This window comes from Pristis pectinata, chromosome 21 (assembly GCF_009764475.1).
Source record: "Pristis pectinata isolate sPriPec2 chromosome 21, sPriPec2.1.pri, whole genome shotgun sequence".
In the NCBI taxonomy this organism is placed as follows: Eukaryota; Metazoa; Chordata; class Chondrichthyes; order Rhinopristiformes; family Pristidae; genus Pristis; species Pristis pectinata.
Genome location: NC_067425.1, coordinates 3,194,184 through 3,220,490, shown reverse-complemented (window position 1 = coordinate 3,220,490; position 26,307 = coordinate 3,194,184). Strand labels below are relative to the sequence as shown.

At 42.7% G+C, this 26,307-nt stretch overlaps 1 protein-coding gene across 4 annotated transcripts in view; it reads right to left on the bottom strand.

The window, feature by feature from the left end:
* The window catches only part of LOC127581461 (flotillin-2), a 101,806-nt gene that overhangs the window by 74,609 nt on the left and 890 nt on the right, over nucleotides 1-26,307 (bottom strand). The gene's annotated exons all lie outside the window — the stretch shown is intronic.

Sequence of the window (26,307 nt, the reverse complement as noted above, 5' to 3'; positions counted from 1 at the left end):
AAGGGAGCAATCACTCTGCTGGGAGTATTCTGTAGCCCACCTACCCACCGCCCCCCCCCCCCCCCAAATAGCCACTGAGGAGCAGATAAGTAGGCAGATTTTGGAAAGGTGAAAAATAACAGGGTCGTCATGGGTGACTTCAAATTCCCTAATACTGATTGGCACCTCCTTTGTGCAAAGGGTTTAGATGGGGCAGAATTTGTTAGCTGTGTCCAGGAAGGATATGTGAACATGCCAAACTAAGAAGATTAACACCCCAGTAATCTCTTCCCTCACTTCCCATAATAACCTGGGGTATATCCCATCTGGTCTCAGGGACTTACCTATTCTGATTTTTCAGAAGCTGCAACATTACCTCTTTCTTAACCCCAACATGCTCCAGCACATTAGCCTGTTCTATAGTGACCTCGCATTCAAAGTCCCTCTCTCTGGTGAACAATGAAGCAAAGTATTCATTAAGGACCTCCCGTACCTCCTGGCAACTGTTCCCTGCTTTATCCCTGAGCAGTCCTACCCTCACTCTAGTCATCCTCCTGTTCTTCACATACATGTAGAACACCTTGGGGTTTCCTTAATCCTACCTGCCAAGGCCTTCTCATGCCCCCTTCTAGCTCTAAATCCCTTCTTAAACTCCTTCCAGACTACCTTAATTCTCAAGTCCTGCCTGATTACTCTTACTCTTGACTAAATGTTTCCCCTCTTGTCAACCATGGTTCCTTCACACTTCCATGTTTTCCCCTGTCTCAGTGGGACAAACCTATCCAGAACCCCATACAAGTGGTCCCTAAACAACCTCCACATTTCTGCTGTGCATTTTCCTGAGAGCACCTGTTCCCAATTTACACTCCCAAGTTCCTGCCTAATACCATCATTAATCGCCCTCCCCCAATTAAATACTTTCCCATATTGTCTACTCTTATCCTTGTCCATCAGGGAGATGTGGTCACTATTTCTGAAATGCTCGCCCACAGAGGTCTGTCACCTGACTAGGTTCATTGCCTAGTACCTTGCTTCAATGTTCACCAGGGAGAGGGACTTTGAATGTGAGGTCACTGTAGAACAGGCTAATGTGCTGGAGCATGTTGAGGTTAAGAAAGAGGTAGTGTTGCAGCTCCTGAAAAATCAGAATAGGCAAGTCCCTGGGACCAGATGGGATATACCCCAGGTTACTATGGGAAGCAAGGGAAGAGATTACTGGGGCATTAATGATGATTTTTGCATCGTCCCTGGACACAGGAATGGTACCAGAGGACTGGAGGATGGAAAATGTTGTTCATGAAAGGTAATAAGGATAATCCTGGGAATTATAAACCAGTGAGTCTTGCATCACTGGTGGGCAAACTACTGGAAAGGATTTTTAGGGACAGGATTAACAAGCATTTGGAGAAGCATAGTCTTATTAGGGATAGTCAGCATAGCTTTGTGAGGGGCAGGTCATGCCTCAAGTCTGATTGAGTTTGTCAAGGAGGTGACAAAACAAATTGAAGAGGATATGATGTATATGGATTTTAATAGGTTGTCTGACAAGGATCCCCACGGTAGGATCATCCAGAAAGTTACAAGGCATGGGATCCATGGAAATTTGGCTGTGTGGATTCAGAATTGGCTTGCCCACAGAAGGCAGAGGGTGGTGGTACATGGAACATATTCTGCCTGGAGGTTGGTGACAACTGGTGTTCCACAGGGATCTGTTCTGGGACCCCTGCTCTTTGTGATTTTCATAAATGACTTGGATGAGGAAGTAGAGGGGTGGGTTAGTAAGTTTGCAGATGATAAAGGTTGGAATTGTTGCAGGTTACAACAGGATATAGACAGGATGCAGAGTTGGGTGGAGAAGTGGTAGATGGAGTTCAATCTGGAAAATGTGAAGTGATACACTTGGGAAGATTGAACTTGAAGGCAGAATACAAGGTTAATGGCAGGATTCTTAGCAGTGTGGAGGAACAAGGGAGCTTGAGGTTCAAATCCATAGATCCCTCAAAGTTGCCACGCAAGCCGATAGAGTGGTTAAGAAGGTGTATGGTGTGCTGGCCTTCATTAGCTGAGGAATTGAGTTCAAAAACCATGAGGTAATGTTGCAGCTCTACAGAACTCTGGTTAGACCACACTTGGAGTATTGTGTTCAGTTCTGGTTGCCTCATTATAGGAAGGATGTGGAAGCTTTAGAGAGGGTGCAGAGAAGTTTTACCAGGATGCTTCCTGGATTAGGGAACATGTCTTACGAGGAAAACTTGAGCAAGCTAGGGTTTTTCTCTTTGGAGCAATGGAGAATGAGAGGTAATTTGATAGAGGCCAGCCAGCACCTTTTTCCCAGGGCAGCTATGGCCAATACCAGAGGACATCCATTTCAGGTGAGTGGAGGAAGGTTTAGGGAAGATGTCAGAGGTAGGTTTTTTTTTATTAAACACAGTGGTGGGTACCTGGAATGCACTGCCGGGGTGGTGGTAAAGGCTGATACAATAGGGACATTTAAAAGGCTCTTAGATAAGCACATGGAAGAAAGTAAAATGGAAGGTTATGGGCTGTGTAGGAGGGAAGGGTTAGATTAAATTGTGGAATAGATTTATAGGTTGGCACAACATCATGGGCCAAAGGGTCTGTACTGTGCTGTACTGTTCTACGTTCTAAAGCCAGTTAGCTGTTTGGTGGAATGGTGCCCAGTTTTTCTCCATGTAAATGACACCTTCAAGTTACTCCACAAAAACAGGTATTGGACTCAAAACAGGAATGTTTCTGTTCAGACATGTAGCATCTATTTTTAAATTCATTGGTTATTATTTGCTCCCATAGATTTGGTATGTGCAGGAAGCTTATTTCAGAACATTATTGGCTTTGTAGTACTAATATCTATTCATATTGTACATCAATGATTTAGATGAGAACTGAATGCAACATGAACAAGATGAAGAGAGGCCTTAAGGCAATTTAGACATTTGGTGAGTGGGCAAGTATATGGCAGATTCAGTATTACATGGCCAGGTGTGAAGTTATCCACTTGAGTAGGAAGACCAGAAAATTATTTATATAATGATAGATTACAAAGGGACTCATGAGCTGGTACATCGGCCAAAGATGCAGGTAAAACATAGTTAAGTGACAAATGGTATGCTGGCTTCCAATGCAAGAATGGCTTATTACAATTTTACAAGGCCTTGGAAAAACCATAGCTTGAGCATTGGTCTCCTTACCCAAGATATACTTGTACTAGATGAAATGCAACAAAGGCTCACCAAACTGATTTCTGGGATGGCAGGACTGTCATGAGAGGAGAGATTGGCTTCATCAAAGCTATACTCATTAGATTTTACAAGAGGACCTTCATTAAAAATAGACAAGATTCTGACAGCTGGACAGATGATTGAATGCAGAATGAATGTTTCTTCTGCTTGGTGTTGGAGTGGGGCAGGGGGAGGATCTAGAATGAGGGGGTTACAGTCTCAGGATACAGGATAAGAATTTAAGATTGAGATGAGCAAATTTCTCCACACAGGGTGGTGAATCTGTGGAATTCACTACTGAGGGCTGTTGAGGCCAAATTGCTGAATATACAAAGTGACAGGTACATTTATAGGCCCTAAAGGTATCAAGTAGTATGGAGTACAGGAATGTGGCATTGAGACACAAGATCAGCCATGATCATATTGAATGATGGAGCAGAGTCAAAAGGATATGTAGCTGCCTCCCGCTCCTATTTTCTATGTTTAATATGCTAAATAGTCCAAGTAATGATGCATAGAAAAAAAAGCAGCCAACTAAAAATCTAGAATTTACTAAAGCTAGAATTTTAAGACTATGAGTGCTCCAAAGCAAAATAAACAAAAGATGTAAAGGATTACTCAGGAAAAGTAAGCCACCTGTGACTATCTTCCACCAGTGGCCTCACCATTTCTGGAGATGTACTTTCATAGAGGTATCCCTCAGCTCACATCCTGCAGTAGCCAATTAACCTGCCAAGCTGCACATCTTATCTGGCCATAGATGCCATCACAGCCATGCTTGGTTCCCATGTAAGTGTGGGTAGCACCATGGCGCAACTAGTAGAGTGGCTGCCTCAGCACAAGACCTGGGTTCAATCCAGAGGGCTGTTCTACACATCCCCATTTTGCATTAAAATACAAAAGATTTATCAGGGTCCCCATATTCCTGGCACAGCTCTGTACTGCACATTACCCTGCCAAATATCCTAGCTTAACAAATGCTCCAGCTTGGATTAGTTGATGCAAGACCAGCTTCACTGAGCTCTGAACTTTTCATCTTGATGTGATTAAGCGAGAGTACAGGAAGTATCCACAAGGATATTGCCTGGAATGGAGGAATTTAGTTATAAAGGAGAAATTAAATAGACTGGGTTTGTTTTCCCTCGAGCAAAGGAGGCAGAGGTGACAGGCATCAATAGGAGAAATCGCCAATGCTGTTTCCCATGGTAGCAATGGCCTCTAGTTTTAGATGTTGGTGTAAGGTGAGAGGGAGAAGATTTAAAGGGGATCTGAGGGATAAATTTTTTCAGTGTACTAAGTATCTGGAAATGAGCTGCAAGAGGAGATGAAGGCAGGAACAGTAGCAACATTTAAGATGCATCTGGACATGTGCTTGAATGAGCAGGGTACAGGTATATTGAATTACTGCAGGCAAGTGGGATTAGTATAGATATGCATGATGGTCAGCATAGATGTGGTGGGCCAAAGGGCCTGTGTCTATGCTGTACAATTCTAGGATTCTATCATAGTACAATCAGTCTTCCAGTTGTGAAAGCTGGAATCAGTTTACATCTCACGTGCCAACTCCCAGGGGTGCAATCCCATTAGTCCCTTCCCACTTTCCTTATTTCCCTGCAACTTATTTGCTCTCATATGTGCCCTTTAAGCTACACAAAGGGGTAAGTTAAAATACCAATTAATTTACCAGCACATCTTTGAAACTGGAGCACTTGGAGGAAGCCCACATGGTCACATGAAAACGTGCAAACTCCACACAGACAGCACCGGAAGAGCCGTGAGGCTATGCTATCTGTTCTTAAAGTACATTTGACTCTCTTAATGCTTCTTTGTTCTCAAACCAGCAACAATTTGGAGGTAGTGTACAGAATGACAGTGCTACTTCCACTAAATGTAATGGAGCAATGCACAAAGCCAGAGACCTCCAACAGCAAATGGACGAGGGAACAGACGTGGGAACTCCCCAGCCACAATCCATCCGTGGTGCTACTTCCATAGCTAATGTGAAAAAACAACACTGGTAAGAGAAATTGCCAGTTGGCTGGCAACTGTAGCAGCCTCCTCTTCCTCCCACGTTAGGGATAAATTAGAATTAATCTGCCAATTATCTCCTCCTCATGTAACACCTCCCTTACAAACTGAATTCAGCAATGTACAATCTGGGGCATTCAGACAGCCACCTACATAATTTAAATACCCTATCTTAACATTCCTTAACATTGATAATTGGTTTATTATTGTCACATGTACTGAGGTACAGTGAAAAACTGTTTTGCATGCCATCCATATAGATCCCTTCACATTAGTACATTGAGGTAGTAAAAGGGAAAAGCAATAACAGAATGCAGAATAGTGTTACAGTTACAGAGAAAGTGCAGGTGGACAATAAGGTGCAAGGCCACAATGAGGTAGATTATGAGATCAATAGTCCATCCTTTCATTTAAGAGGTCTGTTCAATAGTCTCATAATAGCTTCCTTGAGCCTGGTGGTAGGTGTTTTCAGGCTTTTGTATCTTCTGCCCAATTCTGGGTGGGGTGGAAGGAGACAGAATGTCCACTTGTATTCCTTCACCATCATAGCATCTTCCACAAGTTGAGTGTCTCAAATTTAAATACAATGCTGTGTGTTTTGGTATTTTACATATAACTGGTATCATGAGCTTCGATGGTGATATCTGATACAGAGGCGTGAGAGTGCAGTGTGTGGCTGCGCTTATGTGGTGTGCAGGAAGGGGATGTGATTGTGAAAACTGAGAACTTGGTCAGATATTGGCAAAAGGCAGGTGTTGTGGATTGAAACCTGTAACCGAGTCTCATTGAATTTAGTTCTTTGCTAAAATTCAAAATTCATTTCTTGCAAGAGCTGCCAAGGGCTCCTGATATCCCAGTGACCTGTTGAAGGACTTTAACTATATACAATATTTAAACAAGAGTGACTTAACATCTTAGTTTTGAACTTCGCATTTTTTGACCAATAAACCTGGCCACAAACAAGCATCAATTTCTCTGGAGTCAACTGCCAGACTAGTTCTAAAACATGGCCTTGAGAATAACAGGGTTGAAATGACATCATAATTCACAACAAAATCCTTGCACATAAGCCAGCTGCTCAGATTTTGACTTTGAAATATCTCCATGAACCTCTCGCAAAACAATGAAGTGTTTTAAAAAACAGAACGCATGATATGTTAATTGTTTTAAAAAGGATCCATGCAGGTCCTTATATTCTACAAACCCTGTTTGGGGTGGGGGGTGGGGGGGGGGGGGGGGGGGGGGGAAGAAGAGAAACCAAGCTGAGATTAAGAAAAAAAAGCCTTTGGCTCCTTTGTCAAGCCCCTTTCCAGCAGTCACAAGTTGTATCTGTACCAATGTTCAAGCATGTGATGTTTTTATTTTGAAATATTCTTAAATCATTTCCACAAACCACTTCCACTGCTAATGACAGGCCTGTAATCACAGATCCTTTATCCTATTGCAAAAGCTCAAAAAACTATGTATTGAGAATAAAATCTGTATTTGAACTCCTGGGATTTTATTGGTTATACGCACCATATGCAAGTTTCCACTTGATTTGATTACACTGCATTGAATTGCTGGTCAGGACTTCACAAAAAACAGTTCTGAAACTCATTTAGGTGACCACCCCCCCTCCCCCCATGTTAAAAAAGTGGGGCAAGGGAAATTCAGCCTTACAGAATTCACAAATCACTACCAGAAAATCTAGTATGCAGAACAAAAAATTTGCTCTTATGAAATCTGTGGAAAAAAGGTAATTAAACAAATACAAAATTAATTTTTAAACTCATCTACCTCAATGCAAAGCTGCTTCATCTGCACATTATGGAAAAATTGCAATACAGACCATTTTCTAAGAACACAAATCCCACCCCTCCCCCCATAATGCAGTGTCTCCTGTACTAGTTTTGACAGGGGTTTGTTGGGGGGGGGGGGGTGGTTGCTGAATGTAAAAACATGAACAGATTTGAAAGCAGCGACAATCAGAGTTGGAGACTGCAGATACGAGTCAGACAGCACTTATGGAGGGAAATAAACTGTTCATGTCAGATGAATGTCAGATTAATGGAGTGCATGAAGATTGTAAAACCTGCAATCTGAGACAGTGGGTGAAATAGAAACCCATGCCAGCTCCTGCACTCCACCCCTTGCATCTAACAGAGTTTACAGACTGCCATTAGGACTGATTATTGTCAACATACTCCTCATCCACACATTTTGAATTTAACACAATTTAACTGGCAAAACTATTTTCATCTCATGGGGAACAGGAAGCACAGCACACCAAAGTCTTCCCTCGTATTTCAATGAAGTTGACCAGAGTCTGAGGTTTGAAGTTCAGCTCAAGGTGAAAAAAAGACACTTGTTTGTGGAAAAAGGTTCAGTTTAGTCATGTTTCACCTGATCAGTTATCCATGATCCCAGTAACTTAGAGACTTACATTATTAGGCAGATATGACTGCTAGATTACATAGGATCTGCAGCCCAAATAGTCTATGCTGGCCTTTAAGCTCCATTTGGGCCTTCTCTAATCTTTCCTCACCTAAATCTATTAGCATGCCTCTCTTCCTCATATGCTTATCTCACCTCCCTTTTAAGTGCATCTATATTATTCATTTCAACCATACACTGAATTGTGTTACCATTCTCAGGATACACAAGTTCCTTCTGAATTCTCTTTTACTCGAGAGTTACTAGTTGTTTAAAAACTCTGTGGGTCAAATCAGGATAATTGGTACTTCAACAGCACCTTTAACGCAACTAAATATCACCAGATGCAGCATTAAAAGTTGACAAGTTACTTTGAAGTATTGGGAAAGGTGACCAAAAGCTTGGTCAAAGAGGATGGTGTCAGGAGGAAACTCCAAAGTTTGGGGTCAAGCCAGCTAAGAGTCTAACTGCAATGACAGAGCAAAGGAAAAATCAGGGAAGCACATTTGATACAGCACCCATTTTAATAAATTTGAGAACCCCTTCACAGCAAGTGCATTTATTATTAAAGTTCTGTGTGTTTCAAAGGGTCATTGTTGCCTCCTCAATGCACTTCCTGTTGGATTAAATTCCATTGTGCCTAATGCAATCAACATGTTTCATCCATGCAAATGATTGCAAATTTCTCAGTAAGGAATGAGAACTTCCTGCTCATTTCAAGTAGTATGGGAAATGATTGGTAATTGTAGCTTTGAAATATATTAGTTATTCTATCCAGTTTCTTTTCAATGTTGCACTCAGTTTAGAAGATAAAGTTGTGGGCATGCTGTGTTGGTGCCGGAAGCGTGGCGACACTTGTGGGCTGCCCCCAGATCGCTCTACACAAAAGAGGCATTTCACTGTGTGTTTCAATGTACATGTGACTAATAAAGAGATCTTAAAGTAAGATTTTTTAAAATTACACAAAATAAAGAAATCAAACAACTTTTGAAGTGATTATGAATCCAGTCAACCAGGCATCCACTGACAAATTTATTTTCAAATCTGTGGCTCTGTTCCTCTGTACTTTGACTAAACACAACAGTTTGCCCTACCCTCATTATATTGAAATTGACATTCAACATTTAATTTTAACTTAAAATCAACACAGCTGTGATTCTGTTTTACAGTCTAGCCTCTGATTCCATGCACTTTGTCAGCTCCCTGATCAAGCTCGGCTCCAGTGTTCTACTCACTCAGTCCTGCTTCAAACCGCATCCACCATAAGCATTGCCTTCTTTCATTTCTATGGGATTAACTACCACATCTTACTGCACTAAACCCCATTTTACCCACCTCCATTGGCTGACTATTTGCCAATTCATTCAGTCTCATACTCTGATTTTTGTAACCCTCCAATATTAATGTACTTTCACTCTTTCCATTCAGGTCACCTTTCACTCCCTTAACATGGTTAACTCTTAACCTCTTCCTCAGCTCAGAAGCAATAAGGAATGGACAATAAATAGTGGCATTACCAGCCACATCTACATCCCATGAAAAAAATAAATTTGGGACATTCTCCATGCCATCACCGTTCTCCAACAGCTGTTCGTTCAGTCACCTGGCCCCAAACTTAAATTCCATCCTACAGCTTTCAACCCCAGAATCTCTGACCCTCCCTGAAACCAGCTATTGTTGGTCAACCTTCCGTATTAAACAAGGCAAATGCCAGAAATCAGAAAAATCCCTTTCTGGATTTGTTTCTCTTTCAGAGATAGGTTAGCAACCAATAACCATTTCAAGTCTGCCCACTTCCTCTCATCCTGCCGCCCGCAAGGACTCCCTTCCATTCTCGCACTTCCTCTATTTCTAATGTATTCCGATGACAAGATTACCCTCAGAAGTGCCTTCGAGATGTCTTCCTTTTACCTTAACTTGGCTCTCCCTCCAGAGATGATGGAGCCCTTTACCACATCTATTTCCTGCATGTCTGCTTTCAATACCTCTCCTCCAGGCCAGAGTAAGAATAGTTTCCCTCTTCCTCGTCTTCCATGCCACCAGCCTCTCATCCAGTAGATCATCACTCAGTTTCCACCTCCTTCCACTAGGTGCATCGTCCCCTCCTCTTTCAGCATTTTGAAAGTACCATTGCCTTGGCAATTTTCTGACCACCTCGTCCTTCTCCACCATTCTCATAGCTCTTTCCTATGTAGCCAGAGAAGTTTCACCTATTCTGCTACTTCAGCGTGCGAGTGCCCTCCTGTCCTGTTCCAACAAGGCTGTAGTAAACTTGAGGGACGGCACCTCATTTTCTGCCTGGTACATTGTAATCTCCCAAACTTGTAATGTGAAATCGTTGAATTTATTATTTTACTTTTCCTGATTGCATCACTCCTTACTAATTTCTCTGTAAGATTATCCATCCATGGCTGTTTTACTCTCTCCATAGATGCTGCCTGATCTGCTGGGCATTTCCAGCATTACTCTTTTGGTTTCAGCAACAATTCTGACCTGCATTTCACATCTCTGGCCCCAACCTATCGGAGGTATTTCCTTTATCCTATCCATCCTCCCCCAACCTTCCTGCAATTTAAGAATAACTTTTGAGGTTCTGATGAAAGATAGTTGACCTGAAAAATAAAGTTTTTCTTTCCAGTCACTTTATTTCAGATTTCCAACATCTGCAGTTTTTTGATTTTCAGTTGGGTCTTCCAGCATTTTTCATTTTTAACTTCACCGTTTTTGTCCCCAGTGTTGGAACACCTGTATGAAGAACCCAGAAACATTCCCTACCTAAATATTCCACTAAAGTGCAAATTGTGGTAGTTAACTTTCCCTCATTTTCATAGAATCTATTATGCACAGAAAACAGGTCCTTCACCATAACTTGTTCATCATAATTTCAATAACTCCATCATAATCCCATTTGCCTGCATTTAGCCCATATTTCTTCAAACCTTTCCTATTCACGTAACCTGTTCAAATGTCTTTCAAACATTGTACCTGCCTCTACCACTTCCTCTGGTAACTTGTCCTGTATACCCACCACACGGTCAAAAACTTACCTCTTGGGTTCCCTTTGAATATTTCCCCTCTCACCATAAACCTATCCTGTCTAATTTAGACTCCCCTGCCCTGGGATAAAAACTATGACCATCCACCTTATCTTAGCCCCTCATGATTTTATAAACCCCTATAAGGTCACCCCTTAGCCTCCTTTTAATCAATCAAAACTGGCACAGATCTTGCAACTTTACACCTTTGAAAGACAGTTATCAGAGGATTGTAAAAAGATTATTTTCTAAAACGATGCATTACAAATCCTGGTGCACGCGAGGTGTTGCACCTTTAAAACTGCAGTGTTGTCAGCGGCATACCTGATGTACCTCAAAAGGTGGGACATACTTTGAGAAGTGGCAAGCTTTCATATTGTTCAAAGCAGCATATCCATGAGCAATTTTTTTTTAACCTAGAGGGCTCAAGAAATAAGGGACAGAAAATGAGGTGATTGATTTAAAATGTGACAGGAAGAAAAAAACTACACAGCTAGCTATAAGGGTCCGAAATACACTGCCAGTAATGGTACTGAAGAAGAAATCAATTGTGTTTAAAAGGTCACTGGCTAAGAAAATGAATGGAAAGAATCTGCAGGGCTGTAGGGAAAGGGCTGGAGAATGAGACCAGCTGAAATGCTTTTAGATGGAGGTAGTGGGGAGAGCCAGCCTTGGATAACTAAGGAATAAAAGGCAGCATCAAGTTTAAAACTCATGCATACAAAGTCGCCAAGAGTAGTGGGAAATTGGAAGATTGGGAAAACTTTAAAAAGCAACAAAGAACCACTAAGGAAAGGGAAGGTAGATTATGAAAGTAAACTAGCACAAAATACAAAAACAGATAGTAAAAGTTTTTATAATTATAAAAAGCAGAAAAGGGGGACTAAAGTGAATGTAGGTCCCTTAGAAGATGAGAAGGGGAAATTAATATTGGGCAATGTAAAAATAGCCGAGGCCTTGAACAACTATTCTGTGTCTACCTTCATGGCGGAGGACGCATCTGACGTGCCAAAGAGAAATGTTATGGATGCGATGGGTGAGTACTCGATACAACCGCTGTCACTTAAAGAGGTAGTGACAAGCAAACTAGTGGGCCTAAAGGTAGACAAGTCCCCTAGTCCTGATGGGATGCATCCCCGGGTACTGAAAGAAATGGCAGAAGTTACAGTAGAGGCTTTTGTGATCATTTACCAAAATTCTCTGAACTCTGGGCAGGTCCCGGCAGATTGGAAGACAGCAAATTTCACACCACTGGATGTAGCCAAACTATAGGCCAGTTAACTTAACATCTGTAGTCGGGAAAATGCTTGAAGCTATCATTAAGGAAGAAATAGCGAGACATCTGGATAGAAGTGGTTCCATCAGGTAGACGCAGCATGGATTCAGGAAGGGCAGGTCCTGTTTGATAAACCTACTGGAATTCTTTGAGGATATAGTGAGTGTAGTGGATAGAGGGGAACAGATGGATGTTGTATACTTGGATTTCCAGAAGGCATTCAATAAAGTACTGCAATAAAAGACTTATCCATAAGATAAGGATGCATGGAGTTGGGGTAATGTATTAACATGGATGGAGGATTGGTTAACCAATAGAAGGCAGAGAGTTGAGATAAATGGGTGTTTCTCTGGTCGGCAATCAGTGGAGAGCGGGGTGCCGCAGGGGTCAGGGCTGGGCCCTCAGCGGTTCACAATATACATTAATGATTTGGAAGAAAGGACCAAGTGTAGCGTATCTAAGTTTGTTGATGACTCTAAATTGAGTGGAAAAGCAAATTGTGCAGAGGATGTGGAGTGTCTGCAGAGAGCTAGATAAGTTAATGAGTGGGCAAAGGTCTGGCAGATGGAGTACAATGTTGGTAAATGTGAGGTCATCCACTTTGGAAGGAAAAATAGAAGATCAGACTATTTTTAAATGGTGAAAGATTGCAGCATGCTGTTTTGCAGAGGGACTTGGGAGTGCTTGGGCACGAATCAGAAAAGGTTGGCTTGCAGGCGCAAAAGGTTGGTTTGCAGGTGCAGCAGGCAAATGGAACATTGGCCTTCGTTGCTGCAGGGATTGAATTTAAAAACAGGGAGGTTGTGCTGCAACTCTACAGGGTACTGGTGAAGCCTCACCTAGAGTACTGCGTGCAGTTCTGGTCTTCTTACTTCAGAAAAGATATACAGGCTTTGGAGGCAGTGCAGAGGATGTTCACCAGGTTGATTCTGGAGATGAGGGGTTAGCCTATGAGGAGAAATTGAGTCACCTGAGACTATACTCGCTGGAATTCAGAAGAATGAGAAGGGATCTTATAGAACTATAAAATTATGAAAAGGGATAGATAAGGCAGGAAGGTTGTTTCCACTGGTAGGTGAGACGAGAACTAAGGGCCATAGCCCCAAGATTCAGGGACTAGATTTAGGTTGGAGATGAGGAGAAACTGCTTTTCCCAGAGAGTAGTGAATCTGTGGAATTATCTGCCCAGGGAAGCAGCAGAGGCTACCTCATTAAATATATTTAAGACAACAAGTTAGATAGATTTTTGCATAGTAGGGGAATTAAGGCTTATGGGGAAAAGGCAGGTAGGTGGATCTGAGTCCATGGCCAGATCAGCCATTGAATGGCAGAGCAGGCTCAATGCACCAGATGGCCTCCTCCTGCTCCCATTTCTTATGTTCTTATGTTCAATAGACCAAATAGCCCCCTTCATGCTATAACCATTATGTGACTCATATGACTTTGAATCATCCTTATAATGCAACATTGTGATGTGAACCACATTATTATTTAGCAAACTGGAAATTCTACCAAGTCAAGAACTTTTTTTAAACTATTCCATTTTGGATTCAAATGTGCCCACTCTGAGGCTGAAAAACTCCTCTACTGGGCAGTCCTGGTCAGTTTTGTGGACATTTTGAGAATATCAAAGAAAAGTTTGCCAAGTCCACTGAAGCAAAAGAATGGCAATCTGACTTTAAGTACAGAGAGCAAACACTCCAGTACCCTGGGACAGATGCAGGCTAAAAGTACACTTGATGCTAATTTCAGCCTGACTGTAACTGCCACCTTGAGAAGTAATTTGATCGCAAATTATCCAACAACACGAGAAGTGAAACACAGAACTCATTGAGGGAGTGGTATTTAATCTAGTTGAATTTGGAGTTCCCACACTTGAGTCCTTCTGGACTTTGTATCGTACTCCACAACTTCAGGTAATTCTCATACTCTATCAGAAGTGGCTATTTCCGCTACAAGGCATCCATCAGGGATATTGGCTGAGCTCTCTCTCTCTCCATGAGCACAACCTGCCCAAGGTCCTTCAGCACTGCATTTTGCAACTTTTCATGTTCCTTTGTTTGTAGTTGCTATCTGTCCCATTGATCAGATAACTTCTACATCACCCCCTCAGCAACCCTGGTCTCATCCTACAAGATATTCTATTTATTCTACCAATTTCTCCCCAACTGAAAACTGATTTATTTTCTCTTTCCACGGATGTAGGGAGGATAAAATAGGTTTTAATGTAGGATTAGTGTAAGTGGGACGTTGATGGGTGTCACAGACTCAGTGGACTAAAGGGCTCATTTCTGTGCTGTATCGCTACGAACCTGAGATGCTACCTGACTGGCTAAGTGTTTCCAGCATTTTGTTTGATAATTAAAAGAAAACTATGCCCCAGGGATGGCTTGAAGTAGTGCAAATACCACACTGGTTTATCTGGGACTGAGCCTCTGGAATTAAGGTTAAGGGACACAGAACATTACATGCCATCCAGCTATACATTGTACTCGGTTTGATGTAGACAGAAATAATGGATGCGTCAAGAGCCCTCATATTTATTGAAATCATCACCATTTGAAAAGCGTATAAGTTTCATGCTTAGCACATATGGAAGAGTTATATAAAAGGTGGCAAATTACTGCATGCAGATAATTATAACCAGACAAATGAAAGCTCTAGTTCTTCAAATATGTCCCCTTTCTGTGACATCAATGCAATACACAGAAACCTTGTGGTCTACAAATTACTTGTTCCATTTCCAATTGCAAGATGTAGTGTTTCTCAGTTCTATTTTTTCTCTCCATTTGGGAAATGCTCGCTCCATTGCCCATTTCCAACATGGTCAATTCCTGCTCCCAGTTTCCATGGTATATTGACACCAAATTTTCTAGTCACAGTGATCACTGCACCTGTAGTTGTCTGCCTCCCAAATGTGGTTATCAGATCCAGTGCTGCACTCACAGAAGGAGATTTGTGGCTTGTGCAAACTGGATAAACAGTAATGTAGCTCTTTAACCATAAGACTGAGAAATCATTACAGATGGAAAGAGTCTACAAAAGGATACATGGATCAGAATATTCATGATAAAGTCATGCAGAGAAAACAAAAGTGAGGGAGTATGTTTGGTGGGTAACTAATGGGTGGGCACTGTAAATTCACACCCTTGCAAGGGTTTAAATGGCAAGTTTATCAGCAAGGTATCAGCGGAGCAAAGTTTATGGAACAGCAGTAGAAGGGTAGTAGTTATTGGACTTCTGCATTTAACTGCACATTTTTTGGCACTAAGCAATTTAATGAAGTTGTCCAATTTACTCCATAATAATGAATACTGATGGTATTTTGGGCAAATGTAGAAATTGAGGAATTTCAGACTGACAAATCTGATCAAACATCTAACCCAATAATGACATGATGCACAGGGCAACAGTCACCAGTAATTCAGCAACGCTACTTAGAAACACAATTTGGGACAAAGTCTATATAAATTTACATTTTATGGAGATTTCCCTTAAGTTCCCTTTCCTATAGCTTACGCAACTGGTAAATGCAATGCATCACATGTAGTCATAAAACCCAGATTCAGTACCAAATTAGCTGACATCACTGAAAATGCAATTTCAGTGTTGGGTTTGATAACTTTTCTTTCCCCCAAAGTACTTTTATTCAGTTCCTTTCTAAAACCTGTAATATCTTCCAGTTCTGAGGATGGATCCAAACCTCAAAAATTAATCCACTTTCCTTCACTATTAATTTGCCAATAGCTTTGGATCATTTCAGATTAGGGACATTGCAAATTTTTTTTTGCTGTTTTTCAGGAAGGGGTGGGGAATCAGTGTTGGGGTTGGCATGATGCAGTGGGGTGGGGGAGAAAAACAGGGGAGAAACTCAAATGTGGTCTGCATTTATGAAGAGTTCCCGTTTCCAAGGTACTTTTCATCTTCTTTAAGACTTCATGATGCTTTACAGCCAATTAGGAACACAAAGTGTACAGTCATGTTTTCAATGTAGGAAGCACAGCAGTCAATCTGTAGGGGCAATTGATACAATATATGGGGGGGGGGGGGTTGTATTCCTAGAAAACAGTCCATATCACAATTTTCCATAACACAAAGCCATGTCATGTGCACATGCATCAAGAAATGAGTTAAAAAGATTTTACTTTTCTCCCGCCACATTGAGTAAGACCGAATTTTATTCTGTACATCAAATTTTCGGGTAGTGATTTGGGAATGCTGTCAGGACGAGTTTCTGTTACCTGAATGGCCGTAACGAGCGGATCACCTGTACACAGCAAGCTCCCACAAAAAAAGCACATTATACTGTATCTTCATAAGTAAACTCTTCTATTAAGTAATGTTGAACTTGACACCTCTGTGCTAATGTCCTGGAAGCTCTTGTAACTACCCTCAGATGAGGTAGGGTTTTAATTTAGAGTCTCACCCAAGAGAGAGTGCCTCTGACAGCACAGAATTCCCTTTGTTGTTCACTGGAACATCAGCCTAGATTTGGTTACACAAGAGGGACTGCAGATGCTGGAAATCTGAAGCAACACACAAAATGTTGGAGGAACTTGGCAGATCAGGCAGCATCTATGGAGGGAAATAGACAGTTGACATTTTGGGTCGAGACCCTTTTTCAGTACTGAAGAAGGGAGAAGCCTAGATTTGGTTGTTCAGTTTTCTGGACTGGAGCCTGAACCCACAAATCATACTGTTGAGAAGTGAGAGTACTACCCACTTAACCCAGATGAGATGCGAGTGTGTGGGGTGGGAATGGTTAGGGGAGGCACAGATGTTGGGGAGGAAAGATGTATGAAAGGCCCAACAAGGCTCTCACTGCTAATTACTACCAATTGATGTAAAGCAAAAAACTGGAGGGATGGTTGTGATGGCGTATGGTTGAATAACTGGCTGGTACTCACTTGAGAGGCATGAAGTATGGTGGCTGGATAACAGAATGGTTGACATCAGCAGTACAGTAGCCTGGGCTAAAGGAAGAGGTTGGGCAGGCTAGGGCTTTATTCATTCGTAATGGTTTATTATCACTTGTACCAAGGTACAGTGAAAAACCTGTCTCGCATACCATTTGTGCAGATCAATTCATTACATAGTGCAATGAGGTAGTACAGGGTAAAAACAATAACAGAATGCAGAATAAAGTGTTACAATTACAGAGAAAGTGCATTGCAGGTAGACAATAATTTCATCATATAAGGGAACCATTCAATAGTCTTATCACCGTGGGATAGAAGCTGTCCATGAGTCTGGTGGTACATGCCCTCAGGCTCCTGTATCTTCTGCCTGATGGGAGAGGAGAGAAGAGAGAATGACCCGGGTGGATGGTCTTTCATTATGCTGGCTGCTTCACCAAGGCAGCGAGAGGTATAGACAGAGTCCATGGAGGGGAGGCTGGCTTCTGTGATGTGCTGGGCTGTGTCCACAACTCCCTGCAGTTTCTTGCGGTCCTGGGCAGAGCAGTTGCCCTACCAAGCCATGATGCATCCAGATAGGATGCTTTCTATGGTGCATCGATAAAAATTGGTGACTGTCAAAGGGGACATGCCAAATTTCCTTAGCCTCCTAAGTAGATGTGCTGGTGAGCTTTCTTAGCTGTGGCATCTACATGGTTGGACCAGGACAGGCTATTGGTGATGTTCACTCCTAGGTACTTGAAGCTCTCAACCCTCTCGACCTCAGCAGCATTGATGTAGACACCACCCCCTTTCCTGAAGTAAATGACCAGCTCTTTTGTCTTACTGACATTGAGGGAAAGGTTGTTGTCATGACACTATGTCACTAAGCTCTCTATCTCCTTCGACTCATCGTTATTTGAGATACGGCCCATTACAGTGGTATCATCTGCAAACTTGTAGATGGAGTTAGAGCAGAATCTGGTCACGCAGTCATGAGTATATTAAGGAGGAGAGTAGAGGGCTGAGGATGCAGCCTTGTGGGGCACTGGTGCTGAGAATAATCGTGCTGGAGCTGTTGCTGCCTATCCTCACTGATTGCAGTCTGTTGGTCACAAAGTCAAGGATCCAGTTACAGAGGGAGGTGTTGAGTCCCAGGTCTCAGAGTTTGGTGATGACTTTGCTTGGAATTATAGCATTGAAGGCAGAGCTGTAGTCAATAAACAATAGTCTATGTAGGTGTCTTTATTGTCCAGATGCTCCAGAGATGAGCGTAGGGCCAGGGAGATGGTGTCCACTGTAGACCTGTTACAGCAGTAGGCGAATTGCAGTGGGTCAAGGTTGTCTGAAAGGCTGGAGTTAATGCATGCCATGACCAGCCTCTCAAAGCACTTCATGATGGTGGATGTCAGAGCCACTGGTTGGTAGTCATTAAAGCATGTTACCTTGCTTTTCCTTCGATACCGGGAACATAGGAACATTGGAGAATGATGGGTGAGCTTATAAAGGTGTATAAGATCATGAGGGGCATAGATAGGCTGCATGCACTCAGTCTTTTTCCCAGGGTTGGGGGAATCAAGAACTAGTGGGCATAGGTTTGAGGTGAGAGGAGAAAGATTTAATTGGAAAGGTTTATAGGGATATGGGCCAAACACAGGCAAGTGGGACTAGCTTAGATGGGAATCTGATCAGCACAGATGAATTGGACCAAACGGCCTGTTTCTGTGCTGTATTACTCTATGACTCTAGTAGCCCAGCCTAATTCAGGCATCTTCAGATGGGGAGGGGATTAAAAACTCAATAATGAATTATGCAAACTAAAAAACAGCAGCAGGACTTAACAGAGTCAGTTCTCTGGAACAGTTAGAAACCTTTTAAATTAAATTGAGAGAGTCAGGATGCCTTTTGGTACCGATGCATTAGTGGAATTTAATTTATTGAGCTGTTAGGTCAGAACAGTATGCTCCCAGAATACTGAGAGAATAGAAATCAAAAACCTACGATGCTGGAAATCTGAAATACAAACAGACAGCTAGAAACATTTAGATCAGGTAGCATCAGTGGAGAGAGGAAGAGCTCGTTTCAAGCTGAAGACCCTGAAAGATATTGATATTCAGAGGGGGTTGGGTCTCCTTGAAGATACACCAAGCATATAGTATATGCTTATAGAAGTTGGGATGTTATGTTGCAGTTGTAAGATACATTTGGTGAGGCTGCATTTGGAATATTGTGTTTAGTGTTGGTCACCATGTTACAGGAAAGATTCCATTAAGCTGGAAAGACTGCAGAGATGAGATGTTGCCGGGTCTTGAGGGACTGAGTTGTGGAGAGAGGGCAAATGGGACTGCCATAGATGAGAATTCTTGTTCAGCATGGACCAATTTGAGCAAAGGGCCTGTTTCTGTGCTGTATGACTGACTTCATCAGAACTGTCTTCAAACCAAAGTGGGAATTCTGATTCCAGAGATGCTGCCTGACCTACTGCCTCTCTAGTATTTTCTGTTTTTGTTGCTCTAATAGATATATTCTTAGTCATAGAGCATCTTATATTCAATTAGCACAAAAAGACACATTTATAAGTAGTGGGACAATATAGAGCTTTTTCTATACTCTTTGCTTAACCTATAATTTCCATCACAACAACGTGACTAGCTTCTCCTCCCCCCACCACAAGTAAATCAAAATGTTTCCAAAGCTCAGTGTTAAAGGTTAGGGTGCACACCACTGCTGGTGAGTGACTTTTACACTTCCTTTGGTGCTGGCCATCTCCAATGCCTTCCAATTAAAAAACATCTTAAAATTCTCCTTCGCCTATTTCAAATTCTCTTCATGGCCTGACCCCTCTCCAAATGCCCCCACCAACTTCATGAAGAAATTGGCAACGCCCTAATTCTGGCCTCATGCCTATCATGTCACCAATGATAGCAGTGGTTTCACTTGCCAAGGCCCTGTCTGCTGCATTCCTACTCTAAGGTACTGTCTGAAACAACTTTTTGACTAAATTATGCCACCTTTACACACCCATCAACTTGTTTGCTAACACTGTCAGAGTTCTATAGATGCCTTTCCTAATTGCACTATAAAATAGAAGCTGCGATTGTTGGTGTGTCAGTGTACACAATGTTAAATGAGAGAACAGCATCTATACTCTGAACTGACTGGATTTGCAAAGGTCACTTGCTGCTTAGGTGTTCACTTGAGTGCAGAGAGTGTGCTCCCCCACCCCTCCTGTACTACATACCCCAGAATCTCACCTTGCATTGCCTCTGCTGACTTTTTAAAAATCAACACAAATTGACCCCACTGACAGCTGCTGTCTGCTTCATTGGCTTTGGTCCCAACTCATTCTCAACACCTCTGCCCCTTCTGCACAGAAAATGCCAGAAAGCCAGATGGAAAGATAGTAAGATGTTATATAATAATCCAGAGGGCAGGATGAGCCACTGTAGCTATATTGTACATCTATACTTCAATGGCAAATCAGTAGAGGGTTTCCTCCAGGTGCTCTGGCTTCCTCCTACATTCCAAAGACGTACGGGTTAGGAAGTTGGGGGCATGCCATGTTGGCGCTGGAAGAGTGGTGACACTTGCGGGCTGCCCCCAGAACACTCTACTCAAAAGATGTACGTGTGACTAATATAGATATAGAGAATTCAGCCCTGGCAGGTTGGAGTGACAAGTATCAGTTAAGCTTGACCCAGTCCTGTGCACACACCCATGTCACTCTCCACCCAGCAGTGTAGAAGTCTGGAGTATGAATGCAGGTTACAACTTAACTTCCTCATGTCAGTCTCATCTCCCCATCCACATCCTCTCCCCTTCCGAGTCCATCCCACCCAATATCTGCAAGCACCATGATTTAGCCCAGGACCTTCACTGAGTAAATGTGCTAGTTTGGCAGGGCAAACCTTTCTCAAAGAGGCCCCATCAAATTTGCAGTTAAAACCCAGGACAATTCCTCCACAACACTGACGCCAACATTCTAGCATCCGGACATTTATTTTCCACACGGATAAAGAGAGAATATAGTTATACATCAATATACAGGCTCAACAGGTCAAGCTTCACAGGTTTTTTTTGTTGTAAATGTCCATACCTTCAGATCTCAAGTCAGCAGGCAGTCTGGATCCTGGCCATTTAGTCCCGGAACATTTAGTCCCAAGCTGCTGGGGAGTGCAAAGATTGCAAAAAAACAAACTGTCTTAAGGTCTTTTATAGCCCTATACTGACAATTTCCTTCAGACCAACAACACTGTCAGATGTTAGTTGCTTGCACAAAATGAATTAAAACAAAATCTGGCATCACAGGTAGACAGGGTGGTGAAGGCGGCTATTGGCAAGCTGGTCTTCATCAGTCAGGGCACTGAGTATAGAAATTGGGATGTTATGATGCAGTTGTTCAAGACATTAGTCAGGCCACATTTGGAATATTGTGTTCAGTTTTGGTCACCCTGTTTAGGAAGGATGCCATTACACTAGGAAGAGTGCAGAGGAGATTTACAAGGATGTTGCTGAGACTCAAGGGACTGAGTTATGAAGAGGTTGAGCAGGACGGGACTTCTTTTTCTTCAATCAGAGCGTAAGGAAATGAGGGGTGATCTCAGAGGTGTATAAAATTATGAAGGGCATAGATTGTGTGCATTGACCCTATCTTTTTCCCAGGGTTGGGGAATCAAGAACTAGAGGGCATAGGTTCAAGGTGAGAGGGGAGAGATTTAATAGGAACCTGAGGGGCTGTGTTTTCATGCAGAGGGTGGTCAGAGAATGCCCTGCCAAAGAGGTGGGAGAAGGCAGGTACATTAACATTTAAAAGGTACTTGGACGGGAAAGGTTTAGAGCGATATGGGACCAGCTTAGATGGGAATCTTGGTCAGCATTGACCAGTTGGACAGTAGGGCCCTTTTCCGTGCTGTACGATTCGATGACACTGGATACCACGCTCATCACTTGGTAAGAAAGTGATGTACTTGAGACAATGATGAAAACATTCTTGAAGCATCTTCTCTGTCTAATGAAAATCTCCTGCTTGCTTCAGGGGTTTGGTGTCAAGCTTGCAGACAATGTGACCCTCCACAATGGAGCTGCTTGAGCATAAGCAGACCCTCAATCCTGAGATGATCTACTGTCCTCTCCTACCGGATTCCATCTTCTTCAGCCGTTTGCCTCTTCTATCCATCACCTGTCAGCTTCTTACATCACTCCCTTTCATCACCCCTCCCTCCCCCACCCACCTACCCACCCCCTCTCACCTGGCCTTTCATAGTAAGGTACAAAGGCTGATGACAGAGAACTGGGATGACCTTGGTTCTGGAGAGGGAATTGAAGGTTGATCAGGTTCCCACCTGCCCCACACATTAACTCCACTGTTGCTCTGAGCTTGGAAATACAGTTTCCCAAATAAGATTGAGAAGAGGCTTGGTGCAAGGACATGCCATGCTCTGAAGTGGGATAAGGTCAGTGCCAGTCCAGTGATATGACGACTGCCTGTGTCATACAGCAATAGAGCCCAGACACAGGCCCTTCAGCCAACCAGTCCGTGCCGACCACGTCATTCTGAAGGCAGCATAAAATGGTAATACATTTTTGTACAGAACCAAATTTGAGAAGTATCCTCAATAACTCCTCCCAGCTGATAGCTAAAGCCTTTTAAGATGTCAGGAAAGACTATGTATGGTGGATGGTACATTGTGAAAATCAGATCCCTTTCACCTCCTGCCTGGTGAGATCTGCACTGTGACTCTGGGAAGTGGTGGTTGAGGGGAATTCATACAATATGGCAGTAGCAGGGAGACCACCATTTAACCCAATCAGAATGGACTCCTTTATTGGAGGCAATCACAATTACAGCATTTGAAGTTTGCTGGCAGGCTCTACTTTACCCAGATAGGAGAGATGAGGTCATGAATTTGAACTACTATTTCTCTGCCACATTTTAACCTAGTCTGCTCCCAAAGCTTTGGTGTTTTTCAGCTCTTTGGCAGGCTGGGGGAGCAGCAGGTTATGGAAGATGGTGTGCTGCTGGATAAAGTCAAGGACAATGGCATCAAAGACACATACCATAGTGCCCACGGGGATGCAGTCAAAATTCACAGGAATTATTTAACAATTGAATACTTGCCTGTTGAATTACTTCACTCAATAGAAAATGAGCAAGTGAGAAGGTGTGGTGTGTCAGTGATTGCCAGAGTCAATTTCAGAAGCTGCTTGGAAGTGGCTGATCTTGAATATTCGAGGACCAAGTGGGGGTGTGGATCACTCTGGGCTGCAGGACAGCAGCTTTGCTCCTGGGCAATTCCCAATCAATTCTTTACGTTCTGATCCAGCTTCACAAGGCTTGAGAATTTCCAGATACCAGAAAAGTGAGAACTGCGCACCTGTTCTCTCCCTCCAACACCAGTGTTGGGTGAAAGAAACACCCAGCCTTTAAAAGCATATTTTGGAACAACACACACAAAATGCTGGAGGAACTCAGCAGGTCAGGCAGCATCCATGGAGGGAAATAAACAGTCGACGTTTCGGGCCGACCCTTCATCAGGATATTTTTTTTTAAATATTTAAGGAAGTCAGCAAGCAGTGGGGAAAATACAAAATGATCTTCCATCTATAGTTCCCACCCTAATTATTACAGCTTCCATTGGCTACAAATGCATTTCACTCCTTTAATAGTCATGACTATACAACAACCTTAGATGTCTAAGTAACATCTGAGCAAAGCCACTCAACAGCAGTGAATGTGCCCATTGGCAAAGTGCCTTAAGCCATTAGATTCTGCAATGCATCCCAGAAACAATATGGCAGAACCGGGAGCTCCGAAGACTGGACTGCCGGCTAACCAACAGCCCACTGTATCGCACCTCTATCTGCTGTTGGATCTAAACACTGGGTGCAAGGTTGGGCAGTGAGAAAGGCAGTACTATACATGGCCATCGGCACTGGAGAAAGTGTGCCAGGAACCAGCATGCACCCTTCAGTTTGTATTCAAAAGGGTAACCTCGTTCACCTTCTCTACTTCCAGTCTGAACAGGAAATACTTCAGCCCAAGCTTCTCAAACCACAAAACCCTTCGAATGGTTCTGTGCTCAGGTAGCTGATGCTAAACTGGGCCATGATGACTGCACCAAACACCTCAAACGAAGTGGGAGAGAAACCTACTGACAGCAGTGTGCCCCATTATGTGGGCAGTATGGAAACACTGAGCAAGTAAAACAACTTGCCTCCAACACAGTAGAAAGTCACAAGATACTTCACAGGAATGCTACTATGACACCCAATATATGGGGATATTATTTACCCAAAAGCTAGGTCAAACATCCTCAAGAGGAAAGAGGGAAAAAGATGGGCGAGTTTAAGAAGAGAATGCAAGAGTTTACAGCCCAGGCAGCTAACGGTTCAGCATTAGATATATGGGAGCTTAGAATTGGAGGAAATCAGAGATCTCCGAGTGCTGGAGGATGGAAGAGCTTAAAGGCTGGGGCTACATAGAAATTTCCAATGAACACAGGGACAATAGGACCTGGAACAGGTTTGAATGCAAGCACTGAGTTTGTAATGAGCTCCAGTTTATGCAGAGTGAAAGATGAAGGCAGGTCTGGACTGGAATAGATCAATGTGGAGAAAACAAGCACAAACGAGCTGCATCAGTAGATAAACTGAGACGAGGGAGCAGAAGGTTATTTATTCCTGTGGCAAAAAAGAGAGTTTACTCCTTTTTAACTGTATGGGTTTGTCTCTGCTGGCTGGGATAAAAGAACTGTGCATATGAAGGAATGGAGAAGCATACTGGCAGAGGTAACCAGAGCACTTATTATATAGAGATGGAATGGGCTAGAATCAATAGTCGACCTTTACTAGATATGAGCAATTAGCAATTCTCCACGTCTCCCCAGGATCTCCCTCACTCATAAATACAGCACCAAAACCAGGGCTGGTTAGTGGGATTAAGGAGGTGCCATGGGTGACCATTCCTCTGACAGTGAGACAGGGTGGGGGCTGGAAGGAAGTGCTGTATAATGGCCAGCAGTACCAGGAAACCAGAGTACTGGAAACCAGCATCCAGTCTGCAGCTTGAATCAAGAGGCTGACCTTGCTCACCTCTTCTACCCCCAAACTACATTTGAACCCAAACAGGAAATACTTCAGCCCGAACTTCTCAAACGACATCAAACCCTTCGATAATAGCTAATACAAATCTGAAGAGTGAAAAAGTGAACAGAAAATGATGCAAACACTTGCAGAAGAATTAGGTTGTGGGGTGAATTCCCACGCCAGACTCAAGCACAAGATCCAGGCCAAAACCAAAGTGCTTTACTGAGGGAGTGCTGCATTCCAGATGAGACAGTAAGATCTGATATGAATTGATCAGTGGGCAAGACAAGTGTTTCACTGTACCTCAGTACATGTGACAATAATAAACCAATTCCAAACTGAAGATCTTTATGCTATCTTAGTTTGACAAATCACATACTCGTATTCAAAGAGCAAGGCAGTTTACCCCATATCTTGGCCAATATTTATGCCTCAACCATCACAAAGGGAAAAGCGTTTCCAGTTATATATCATACTGCTTTTAGTTAGAACATGTGCAAAATGGGTCTCCATAGGTCATAGTACTTTGAAGACCTGAGGGGGAAGTTTTTATTTGGGCAAGGATCATAAGAATATATGAAGATGAATCAAACCTCATGACCCGACAAGATCCCTTCACCATTCAGCGAGACCATGGCTGAGCTGATGCCTCATGAAGGCGGCAGCCATCACTAGGGACCTCAGCATCCGGGACACGCCCTCTTCTCATTACTACCATCAGAAAGGAGATACAGGAGCCTGAAGACCCACACTCAACAATTTAGGAATAGCTTCTTCCCCTCCGCCATCAGATTTCTGAACAGTCCATGAACACTTCCTCGGTATTCCTTTGGTTTTGCACTATTTTGTAATTTATAGCAATTGTTATGTCTTTGTACTATACTGCTTCCACAAAACAACAAATTTCACATCATACAAGTCAGTGATAATAAACCCGATTGATTCTCAGTTTCACCGTCCTGTCCTGCATGTTCCTCACAACTCCCAGCTCCCCAACAGGCCAAAGAGAACTCTCCACTCAAAAGCGCACCCCACCTTAGTCCACCCACCCCAACAGAGAGGACAACATTTAAAGGCCAATTTTATAAACCGATGAAACCAGAATGTATTGATAATCTCTTCTCCATTATAGATCAAAATTATCTTTACATGTGTTACGAATACATGAGGGGTATGCCGGTATTATAAACTGGAAATTCCTTCTGTAACTGAATGGTTAATGCCATGCCTTCAAAGGCTTCTTACGCAAGATGGTGAAATTCAAGATGTTGAAATGAAACCAAAATCCAAGCTTTGCACTGCACTGAACGGTTTAAGCAATTACCACATAACCCCATTTATTACTTCCTTTAAAT